The sequence below is a fragment of the Panthera leo genome, chromosome D1, assembly GCF_018350215.1.
Source record: "Panthera leo isolate Ple1 chromosome D1, P.leo_Ple1_pat1.1, whole genome shotgun sequence".
In the NCBI taxonomy this organism is placed as follows: domain Eukaryota; kingdom Metazoa; phylum Chordata; class Mammalia; order Carnivora; family Felidae; genus Panthera; species Panthera leo.
In genome coordinates this window covers 85,265,178-85,278,284 of record NC_056688.1, presented here as the reverse complement: position 1 = coordinate 85,278,284, position 13,107 = coordinate 85,265,178, and the positions used below count along the sequence as shown (strand labels likewise).

The window sequence follows — 13,107 nt, the reverse complement described above, 5'->3', positions numbered from 1 at the left end:
GTTGAGTGAGATACAGTTGACATATAACATTGTATAAGTGTAAGGTGTGCAATATGACTTTTATTTCAATGAAAAGCTATCTTATATTCTTAAATTATATATTCCTGCCTCAGATTTTAACAGGAGGGAACATTTTTTCCTGATAACAACAGTGACTTTTCAATTTATTATCTCTTTGTTATTTAAAACTCACATTGGTTTTGTTGTAAGATAGTTCACAGATAAACAAAAGAAAAAAATTTAGGACCTTTCCGTATCATAGTCTGGGGATGTCCTGGACTGCAGGAAAACATAAGTTCTAGTTTTTATTCCTGCTACTTGCTTTTTAATCACATATAGGAATCTCAACTCTCTGACACCCTACAACACAACTACAAGACCTCAGCTATTTAGCCAGGCCACTCTGGTCCAGTCACTAGAATGTAAGTCCCTTGGGAGCAGTCTTTGAACTTTCCATGTAAAACAGAAACTCAGAGAAACCTGGGCCACTGGGGCCTTAAATATTGTTTTATAAGACCTCTGTTGGCCTATCTTTCTAGACTCACTTGGCAGCCATTTCTATTCTATGCTGTTTGAGAGCATGCTGGGGGCTTGTCATTATCCTGGGTTCTACTCAAGGAGGCACAGGTTCCTTCTGCTCCCAGATTTCTGAAACCTATATGGGATTTCCGTGTATGTCTCCTCCTGGCCCTGGTCCTGGTGGGTCAGTGTGTCAGAATGCCAGTGATATGTATATAGTGTATACTATACTATATATATGTAGTATTAGGTAATGTGAGCCAAAAAAAACCCCACAAAACAAACAGAAAAACAAACAACAAAGCAGTTATTGTTAGTTAGCATAACACAAGACCTATTTGAGTTGTTAGAATTAATGTCTTTAAATTTCCAGGAATGTAGCAAGCACTCAATGAGTAGTCTTTGTGAAAATGGGCTGAAACCAAGGAGGGTATAAACCAGTTTTTAATAGGGCTTATAGTTTGTGATTTTTGGTCAATAGGAATTGACTAACCATGTTTGGGATTTCATTTCATAAGAAAATTCCTGGGGCCCTTATTTTAGTGAGTATCCCTCAGGGTTTGTGTCTCAGGCTGCAGCAACTCTTCTAGCCCTCTTTTTTTTTTTTTTTCCTTAAAGCCACGGTTTTCCTCTCCACCCCGACAATTTACCATAATAGATGTAATTTCAGTTTCACTCCTTCTCTTTCTGTTCCTTAACAAAGTTATTTTGAGTAGAAAGTAAGTACTTAGAGCAATTACTTTCCTCCCATTTTGGAAGGAATTGTTGGGCAAAATTAGAACATGGCTCTGAATTTGGCATATTGATTACTTTGAACCTTAGGTTGCCTGGTTAGGTTTACACACTGCCCAGCACATTGTATTATTGCATCTTTAAGAGAGAGCTTTACATTTTCTTGCTTTTATCAATGATAACTTTACAAAATACAGAATAAAATCATAACAAGAAGTAAAGGAATAATGTGAAATGATCTGTGTTGTGGAAACTGGAGAAAGAAGTAGAATTTTAGAACAAACACGTTAATGAGCAAATAATCTGAAGAAAGAACATGTATTTGAAAAGAATAAAAAGATATAGATATATAAATGTATGTATTTCCTTAGAAGTAGCCAAAGAAGGAGAGAACTGCAAGTAGCCAAATTTGGGGAAAGAGAGAGGTATCATAGTTAGTGGCAGCTAATATGTGAAAATGAAGGAAAACATTCAATTTTTAATAACATACACTGACTTTGCTGAAGTGCCTTATGTACATTATTGCCCAAGAACCTATGATGTATGTAAAACTGAGGTATTAATCTCTGTTTTACTGATAAGGAAATTGAGGGACAGAGAGATTAAGTTACTTCACTAAGGCCTTTCAACTAGTAATTTAAGGCAGGCCTATCTGAGCCCAAAATCTTTTTCTCAGTGTCTATATTATTCTGCCTACCCATTCATGTTCTTGTCTTGGTGATTATTCCAAATCTTTTAGCCTTTCAAATGGGGCCCATCATTTTGACTGGGTATCTTGGAAAGGGACCTTTAAATACAGTTTAGAAAGGGAATGATAAAAGATATGTCAATGTATGCACCTTTCAGTGAAGACTAAATAAGAGGTAGAAAATATTAAGGGAGACTGAACCCTTGACTTCTTGAATCCAACAGTCTAGATTTACTGATGATGTATAGATGCTTACACTTGAACGAATTAGAGATTTTTAAAAAATTTATGTCTAACAATGTGACTGTAACTTCTGTCATGATTAGCCAAGGTATTTCCCACTTTCAATGGTGATTCAGTTCAGCTTTGTATATACTAAATTTGGTGATAGGTAGCTAATAGCTGTTATTTGTTGAATAGTTATGATGTGTCAACTCCTACTGAAAGTACTTATTCTTCTAACACTGTGATAAATTTATTTAATTATTGTCATGATAATCTGATGGTGGAGGTACTCTTAAAATCCATGAAGATAAAGCAACTGAAGCTCAGAGTGATTTCATAATGTGCCCAGTCACATGGCTAGAGATAGGAGAGATGGGGTTCGAACCCACAACCATTTGGATCCATAGACCATGCTCTTAACCACTGTTTTATTACTCATTCCTAGTTTCTTAGTAGTATTTATTCCAGTGATTTTTGTAACAGAATGTCATCATATTGAATAGTCATCTTAGGTTATTACTAAAATTTTATGCATTTACATCATAAAAATTTTATTGAACTATTGTCATTTTGATGGGTGCCTTATTTTGAATTATATCCTCAAAAAAACTATAACAATCACCACAAACACACAAACCAGGCTTTCCCATCTACAGAATCATTTAATTTAATTTACATTTCAAATACTTGTGGAAAGTAGTCTGATTATTGATCTTTTTTTTTTTGTTATGTGGAAAAAATTATTTTTCCTATTGAAGAAAAAGGAAAATCTCTTACTGTGTGAGGTCTTTAATATGAAGTTCTTAGTTTATAGCATATTATATTTTCTTGTTTGCTTTAGCAACACTTGAAATGTTTTCTCTTCCTCTATCAGTGAGATCTAGAAATGTAGTGGTCTTCTTGCTTGGATGAAGTGAGTTGTGTGTACATTTAATTCTAAGCTTGGTCCAAAATAAAATAAATGCCATATTCTGGCATCTTTAAGTGTCTGGAATGTGTTTGTTTACATTAGTTTATCCAATGGAGCCCTTTGCCTTATTCAAATTGAATAGGGGGTGGGGAAGGACTAGGACAGCCGACAAAGCACACTGACCCAGCTTGTCACCCAGTGACCTGTGAGAAGGAAATAATGAACTGTGAGTAGCTGTCATCTTAACTGTTTCTGACAGTTTGCCTTTGGGCACATCTGTGTTAGTTGCATTGGAAAGGCCTTTGTTCTTTTCCCACTAGTGACTTTGGGGAGCGCTGAGGGGTTTGCTAGCTACTGTACTCTTAAGCGGCCCCTTCCTTCCTAGGGAAGCAAGCAGCTGCCACCGATCACACTGACATTTCTCTTCATGACTCCACTTGGCATGTACTTCACTCTTTCAAAAGGAACATAAATTTAAAAGTTCTTTGATTGTTTTCATTTTAAGAATGTATTTCAATATCTCATGAGTTTTGATACTAACAACAAAGCAAGTTATAAAACATGTTTAGTATTATCCTCATTTTATATGGATAAAGGTAAAGATAAATTGATAGCTAACCAGATGGACAGGTGACTTGAAGGAAAATGTATCAAATTATTGACAGCTTTTATTGAGTTTTAAATTTTTATTTATTACTTTCCAAATTTCATTAACTGGTTATTATATTTGCAGTAGGACAAAAATCAACATATGTTATGAAAAGCATTTTTAATGTGGATGCTTTGGATACATGTTTTATTAGTAGAAATATTTAGACTAAAATAGGTAAAGATATGCTCTATTTTGTTTTATGTTTTCCACTGCTACTTTTAAAATAAATTTCCATCTAATAATTTAAACTTTTTAAATTATTGTAGTATTTACATTTTAAAGTTAATCTAGTGCATAAAATTGTTATAATCATTAGAAGATGTAATTTGATAAGAAACAGGTGTTTCTATCCCCTGGTTTCCTGAAATATCTCTACTATTTCAATCACAAAAAAAGCAGAACATTCTGAATAATGCATATCATACCCTAAGAGAATTGTTTAAATTAAAATCAAAGCTTCATTTATAAAATATGATTTCTGAATCAGTTTTAAAGCCTTATTTACATTTTTACAATTGCTACAAAATCAGTTCTTCTAGCATTATTAAGTCTGGCCACAATTGGCATGCGGTAAACACTGAGTATATGGTATTCACTTAATTGTATTTACCTTTCCAAGAGAATATAAATCCAAACTATACTGCATTGGTCAATTTTTATAAGGCCTTTTTTTCTCCATGAGAGAATAGAAGAAATGAAGCTTGAAAGAAATGACATGTTTTTTCTGCATTCAAGGGTTTTTCTCTCAGTAACAGTTTTGAGATGCACTAACTAATGGAACTATATTATAGTCTCCTGCTTTTCAAAGAAAAGTAAATTAATGATAATGAGAAGTTCTTTAAGCAGACAAATGATGATCATGTCTATATAATTATAAATTGTGAAAAACCACATATTAAAAATTGAAAGTCATATTCTGGTTTTCTTGAGTATTCAATAGCATATGGTTTATTTTTCTGTTAAATAATTTTTGTAGTTCTGCATATAGTTGATGATCTTCTGACTAGAACATTCTTCTCATTGTGTACATCATATATCAACACAGTTTTTGTGGAGACAGTGAATATCTGGGTCAGTTTTGATAATAGTCAGACTGCATCTTTTTAAGGAAAGCAAATGGTTTAAATTGGCACACTCAAATTCTTTTCTACAACTCTTACCATTTAAGGCAAATGTTAATGTAATAATTGCTTTTGGTATTCGCTAAATCCAATTATACTTCCTAGGATCAAAATCTCCTATTAGTTAAATTATTGTTCATAGCTATTGAAATGCTTTGCTTTAACCATTGGCCTTTTAGCTCCTTTATACTATATACAAGACTATGGTATTGTATTTAAGAACACAAAATTATGATGTGTTCCAGGGATGCAGAGATATGCTTATGATTCTTTTTTCTTTTTAAATTGGAAAAGTCAAATATCTTGATATTGGTTGGTACTGTTCCCTGTTTGTATTTTGGTATATTTTTAAATTAATTCCCATATGTTCTCTGTGAATTAAAATAAAGCAAACAAATAATCTAATTGCACCTGCTTCTTTGAAAAAAAGTCAAAACCAAACATTCCAAAAGATTAGGTTTATATCCATAAATGTAGATTGATTCAGAAACTATCAAAGGCTTTCAAATAAGCATTTTATGATTAATTTTTGTTCTCACTCGCTGCCCAAACCTTCAATTATGCTGCTTAATTTCCATATTTTAAAATGTACTATTTATCTTTCTATTTTATTCAGTATTGTCTATAAAGCTATTCAAGGTAGGAGTGGGAAACTCTACTCCTACATTCTTCAAACTTGTAGGCCCCAAACTAGAATGTCTAATGGTATTATAATAGTGAAAGTAGTAGGTTATGAGGTTCTAGATTTGAGTAATATGGATGGACAAGGAAGAGACTGGTGGAGGAAATGTTAGGACAGTATAGGGAATTGGATGAAAGCAGAGTTCAAGCAGTCAAGGTGACCTGTAGTTTAGCTTCCTAACTTGTCTACGTCCACTGACCCTTGTTTCCCTACAGTCTATTCTCCACTTAATGGCCAGAGTGATCCTTTCATATTCATGAGTCAGATCATGGGAGTCCTCAGCTTCAAATCCTCCAATGACTATTTATTTCTTTAGAATGAAACCCAAGTCTTTACTAAATGCTACATGGGCCTGCCTACTTTACCAGACCCATGGTATCTCTCTGAACACCATTCTCCCTTCCCTTCCTCTGCTCCAGCCAGCGTGGCTCCCTGTCAGTGTCTCAGGTTTGCCCTGTGTGCTCACAACCTGTCACTGTCTTTTCCTGCCTTATTTTTCTTCAAGGTACTGCCTTTGCCTATCATATACTTATTTATTTACTGTCTGAGTTGCCCCATTAGAATGTAAACTCCATTTTAGCAGTAACTTTGTTTTATTTATATCTGTACCTCCAGGGCCAGAACATACCTGTACATAGTAGACCCTCAATACAACGTTGTTGAATGAATGAATAAATTAATGAAGTAATGTGATTAATGGAAATAAGAAAATAGAGAAGGAACTAATCAGAACATTCATATATATGAACTGATTCATATATATAATCTGATCATTCGTATATATGAACAGTCCTCACTGTTGGATAACTACAGCCCTGTGACCTATTCATGTGTCAATTCCAAACTGAACCTATAACAATGTTTTTCTGATTTCTATATCTCTCATTTCTTTTATCTTTAATTAATATGCAAATATTTATTAGGCATTGTCTGTATTCCAAGCACCGTCCTAGGCATTGGAGATTTAGCACTAAAAAGACAGATATACTTTCTTGCCTCAGAGAGCTGCCTGCACAGACTCTAACAGGGAAGAGAGATATTAAACAAATCACTACAGGAGAGAGAGTGATGAATATATTGTAGGGAGAAGGTAGTTCATCCTGAACAAACTCCCTGGTGATACACTTTTGAAGTATGACTCTGAACATTTCACTTATTAACTTACAATTTTTTAGTGCACCCATTCTGTACTAAGTTAAGTGAAACATCAACTGTCAGACCCACCACACTGTATTCTTGTCACAGAACCTCCCTGTACTTATCCAGGCCCAGGCTAACTGTACTTAGATTATGCTGGTTTGCTTGACCAAAATGCCCTTATCTCCTTTTTCCTACCTAAAATCCTACCTTCTCCAAGGCCCATTTTCATTCTCTTTTATCAGCCTTTCTTTTGTCTGATATATATGTCTAAGGATATAAATTTGCCTCTAGGCTTGGCTTTAGCTTCATTCCACTAATTTTAATGCCATTTGTTCATTATTACTTCCATTTTGTTATAATCTTTGATCCATGGATTATTCAGAAGTATATTTCTTAAGTTTCCAAATGTGTGAAACATTTCTAGTTCATATGTGTGTTATTGACTTCTAGATTAATTTCACTGTAGTTGAAGTACACTTTTGGTATGAACTCAACTCTGCCGTTTGTTGAGATTTGCTTTATGGTCCACTAAATGTATGAACAGTTTCTATAAATGATCCATGTGTACTTGAAAAAAATATGTATTCTGTAGTCTAAGAGTGCAGTGTTCTATATATGTCAATTAAATCGAGTTTGATAAATGTGTTTTCAGTGTATACTCACTGATCTTTTGTCTGCCTGTTTAATCATTTACTGAGAGAAATATGGTTAAAATTTCACACTATAATTGTAGATTTGTCTATTTCTCCTTTTATTAATCTTATGACTACTTCTTTTCTTTTTTAAAAAAATTCATTTCTTTTGAGAGAGAGAGCACACATGTGTGAGTAGGGGAGGGACAGAGAGAGAGAGAGGGAGAAAGAGAGAGAGAGAGAGAGAGAGAGAGAGAGAGAGAGAGAGAGAGAGAGAGAATCCCAAGCAGGCACTGTAGGAGCTTGATCTGGATCTGGATCTGGATCTGGATCTCAGTCCGAACCTTGAGATGAAGACCAGAGCCGAAATCACAAGTCAGTCACTTAACCGACTGAGCCACCCAGGCACCCCAAGACTTAGCCACATTTTTAACCGATTCTGTTGATCCTTCTTTCTGTATCTCTGAACTGTCAGGAATCACTTACCATCTGCTTCAAGAACATCTTTTAATATTTCCTTTGGTGTGGATCTTCTGCTTATGAATTCTCTGTTTTTAATTGTCTTAAAATATATGTATTTCACTTCCATATTCTCATTTTCATATTTTTATTAAATGTGAAATTATAGGTCATCAGATACTTTTTTTCCCACAGCATATTGAAGATATCATTCCATTATTTTCAGCTTCCATATTGTTTATGTTAATTGAGAAGTCATGTATTAGCCTTATTGCTCCTTTGAAGGCAATGTTATTTTTCTCTGGCTGACCTTAAGGTTTCTCTTTGTATTTGGTTTTTACTATGCTTTTTCTTAGTGAGTTTTTCCCCCCTTTGGTGTTGTTTTGTTGCTTTATATTTATACTTGAGGGTTTTAGGACTTGAAGCAGTGGCTTATAGTGTTTTATCAGTTTTGGAAAATTCTCTGCAGTTGTTTCTTCAAATGCTATTTCAGCTGCATTTTCTCTCTTCTCTGAAGGAACACTAATGACATGCAAATTAAATTTTTTCTTTTACTCTAAACTCTGTTCTTACACTGTTATTTTGTATTTTCCACCTTTTTTCTCCTTATACTTTAGTGTGGATATTTTCTTTTGACTTGTCTCCCAGCTCATCAGTTCTCCAACTTCTAATCTGATGCTGAATCCATAAATTGAATTCCTAATGTATATTATGGTATATTTCAGGTATAAATTTACCATTTGGTTTTTATGGCTAATAATATTACCACAATTTAATCATTCTTTGGTTATTGAACAACTTAGGTAGTTTTCAATATTTCAAGTTTATAAAGTACACCTTAACACACATCTTTGATTCTTGTCAAGAATGCATTCATTCAATCTCTGAATATTTATTAAGCACCTTATTTTTTCTGCCCCAAACCTTGTTGGACACTAAGAATTAAAAATATATACAAAAAAGTCTCTGATTTTCCTGAGTTTATAGTGTCGACAGCATTTCCCTACCATGTTACTAGTGAAAAATCTGAATAAGGTTTTAAAAATTGTGTTCCTTATGAGATTTGTTGAGTTGCTGGGTTTTTTTTAAAGTTTATTTATTTATTTTGAGAGAGAGAGAGAGAGAGAGAGAGAGAGAGAGAGAGAGGCAGAGAGAGAATCCCAAGCAGCCTCCATGCTGACGGCACGGAGCGTGTTGCAGGGCTTGATCCTACAAACTGCAAGATCACTACCTGAGCTGAAATCAAGTGTTGGATGTTTAACCGACTGAGACACCCAGGTGCCCCTGAGTTGCTGATTTTATTTTCTGTTTTATAAATGTTTTCTATTTTTTACCTTAGCTAATCAAAGAAGGGGCCTAAATCTGACTCTCTAATAGCATTTTATTTTCTTTCTGAAAGCATAAGCCATCCTTTATATTTTTCATGCTTTCAAACTTGACTGCAGCGTTAGCCAACTATGACATACACTGTCTTAGAATTATTCTTACTTTTTAAAAAGAGATACCAGGAATCATCCTTTGGTAATGAATAGTCTCTACAAATATTTATGAAAAATAAATCATTTTGTCTTCAGTTAAGTTACTTAAGAATAATTATGTTGCGATGGACTGATCATTTCATTTGCCCATCAATCTATCAATTTGAATGAAACTGATAGTCCTTTTGATTGACTCATCATCCTCTGTATGTTTGTCATGAGTCCATTCTTTTTTGACAAAAGTCTCCAATTGGGCCATTCTGTGAATTAGAAGCAAAGGGCATCAACTGAGCAGACAAAACAATATTCTTATATTCATATGCTCAGAATACATAGATTTTTGATTTGGTGATTTTAATATCAAAATTTAAATCTTTAATTCCCATTGCCAAACTTTGTTCACTGTATTCTCTCCTGCTCAATTACTCACTAATCCTTAAGAGTCAATTCATTTATATATGATACATAATAAGCATTAATTTCTCACTTTTATATTCATTCATTTGATAAACATTTTTGAGTGCCTATTCTATTAAGAGATATATGATATATCTTCCTAATTGACATCTCAGAATCTGGAGTCAGATTAGCGCAGCTTGCAGTCCTAGTTCTAAGTACTCATGGTTTGATTTTGGACAAGCTAATTAATATCACTGATGCTAATTTCCTCATATATAAAGGGGGATAGTAATTATTGTGAAATTTAAATGATATCATGAATATTAACATTTAGCCCAATTCCTGGCACATAGTTAATACTCAGTAAATGGTAGCTTTTATGATGATAATGATGTCCTATTATTAGTATGATATTAGTATTAAATGCAAAATATCATAAAGATGCAAAGCAATTCCTGCCTTTAAAAATTCTGAAATTTCATTGAGGGGAAGCTGTGCACTGCTACATTTTTAATGCTATTCAAAAAGTAATTATTGAGTTCTCATTGGATATAAGGAATTATACTATGTAGTATTTGAGTGTGCCTTTTAAAAAGTATCCCACAGACCTTAAGGAATATAGACATACTAAATATGTATATTCACAAAGAAATAATTTAATGGTGGCAAACAGTAGTCATGCTATAAAAATGTGTTCTTAGCTTTTGTGAACAAAAGAAATTAAATATATCAAATCACTATATCACCAAGTTGGGGGATATAAATAATGATAGTCTATTCTCAAATAAGTTTAAATATAGTTGGAGAGACAAAGCAAAATGATTAAAACTTTAATGACTTATTGTTTTTTATTACTCATGTTTATCATTAAACTTTTGGGGGAAAAACAGAAAATACAAAGAACAGGGAAAATACATAATTCTGGATCATTAACTTTTTATTTCTCTCCTTATGTTTTGTTACCATGTTAAATGGGGACGTGCTATTTTTTTGTCTTTGTTAATGATAATACCAGACATTAAAATGTTCTGTAAGCATTTTTTCACAGCATTAAATATGTGCCTGTATCATTGTTACTTAGTGCAAATCTTAATTTGTGTAACCAGTGCCACATTATAGGACTTTAAGTTGTTTCCAAGTTTTTTGCTCTTCAAACAAGATGGCAATAAACAACAGATAGAAATCTGAAACATAATATAGATGTTCAATAATAAGAATCTCAAACAGAATTTTCATACAGCAGTACACACACACACACACACACACACACACACACACGAGTGCATGTGCAACTGGTGACATCTGAATAAGAGCTATGGATTGCCACAATGTGAATTGCTTGGTTTTGATATTGTACTGTAGTTGTGTAAGATATTATTATTGCAATAAACTAGAGGAAGAGTTAATGGTACCTCTCTATAAATTTCTTTGCAATTTCATGTGAATTTACAATTATTTCAAAATGAAACATTTAAAAAAGAACAAACCTTCCCCAAGTAAAAATAGGCAGGGCTAAGAATAGAATATATGTGAAAGGATAGCTCTTCAGAATGAAAGAAAATTACTTGACTACACTTATGATCTAGGAAGGTTCAATACTCCTAAGAAAGTTTTTTTTTCTTTTTTAATGTATAAAAATTGTTAATCTGGAGCCTCTGAAAGAAAAAGACCATTAGCCCTAGACACCAAATGTTTCTTTAAATTAATGGCAGTCCATAGTACCATTTTTAAAAAGTAGGCTCCAAAGTAGCTACAAAAGGAGTTCTTTTTTATTTCTTTATTTATTTTGAGAGAGGGAGAGAGAGAGAGAATGAGCAAGCAGGGGAGGGTCAGAGAGAGGGAGAAAGAATCCCAAGCAGGTTCTGTGCTGAGCCCCACATGGGGTTCAGTCCCACAAACTGCGAGATCATGACCTGAGTGGACATTGAGAGTCCAATGCTCAACCAACTGAGCCACCCATGCACCCCTAAAATGAGTTCTTGGTTCTAACCACAAGTGGAGGTATTTAACATATTTCTAATAGGAAATTCTGGACTGAGCTATTTAGAGATTTGCATTGGAAGTCCATTTCTCCATAAGAATAATAAAATCAGGTCAAATTCAATGAAGTGTGTGAGGAGGAGGACTTTGCCTGACATCATTCATAAGAAGTGGGTCAGACCAGCAGAAAATACTCTAACTAGAAAGAGTGAAAGTTAAATTCCTGAATTTGAGATTCTTTGCCTATCCCTTTACTCACAGGAAATACATGTAGACAAAAGTGTGTATGTGTGTGTGCATGTGCATGCCATGTATGAGATTGAAGTGCTTTTTTTATATTGAAGTATTCATACACACACATACATATGAAGAAACTTATGAGCATTGATATATATGAACATATTGATATATGTGATTGATATATATGAGCATATTAATATGAGACATAAAGTCTCATATTACTATGCTTACAAGTCTTGTAAAACACTTAATTGTGATTTTTCTAGGATGTCATATTTCATTATTCCACGGTTTAAAAAAAGTATTTCTAACATCTCTCTCACTCTGTCATGAAAATATAAGTAATTGGATTATCATTTTCCTAAAACATCAGCATCACATGCTTCTGTAATAATAACTACCTACATTAGTTACCTATTGCTGTGTAACAAAAATACTACAAATTAGCATCTTAAAAGTCTCAGTCTTATTGTCTCCCAGTTCTCTAAGTCAAAATCCAAGTGGGCTTTCTGGGTTGTGGCTTCATTAGGCTGCAATTAACATGTTGACTAGGTTGGACTCTTACCTGAAGGCACTAAGGAAGGATCTTTTCTAGACTCTTTCAGGTTGTTGGTCAAAGTCAGTTAGATGTGGTTGCCAGACTGAGTCTCCTTTTCCTTGCTGGCTGTCATTTCAGTTTCTAGAGGATGCCCACATAACTTGGTACATAGCGCCTTCCATCTTCAAAGCTAGCAATGGCGTATCAAATCCTCCTTGTGCTCTGAATCTGACTTTTCCTTTGCCTGCCAGCTGGAGAAAACTTGTCTTTTAAAGGGGCTCATGTGAGTAGAGTGTGCTCACCCAGAAAATCGCCATACCTGAAAATCAGCTGCACTCTATTATGTAATATGATTATGGGAGTGATCTCTCATATTCACAGGTTCCAGGGATCAGGGCAGGACATCTGTGGGGACCAATTTTAGAATTTTGCTTGCTATACTGCTGCTTTAACATACTGCTGCTTCCAGGTAAAGGACTAGTTTAGATACTCTCTTCTTTTATATTCTAACTGTAGAATTCTTGTCGTGGTCAACACTACTATAGAAAAGAAAAAAATAGAAAATGGCATTTAAAGTGTGTTAAAAAAAACAAAACAAAACATGTCTGACAGCCTAAAAGTTTAGGCCAAACAGCCACGGTAAGTAAATATCAATACCTTACTTAGAATAGGGCTTCAGTTGGGACAGAGGAGAGGAAAAAATGCAAAATTC

The 13,107-nt window shown here is 33.9% G+C and overlaps 1 protein-coding gene across 2 annotated transcripts in view; it reads left to right on the top strand.

Annotated features, from left to right (window-relative positions):
- Positions 1-13,107, top strand: part of DCDC1 (doublecortin domain containing 1) — a 479,157-nt gene that overhangs the window by 290,035 nt on the left and 176,015 nt on the right. The gene's annotated exons all lie outside the window — the stretch shown is intronic.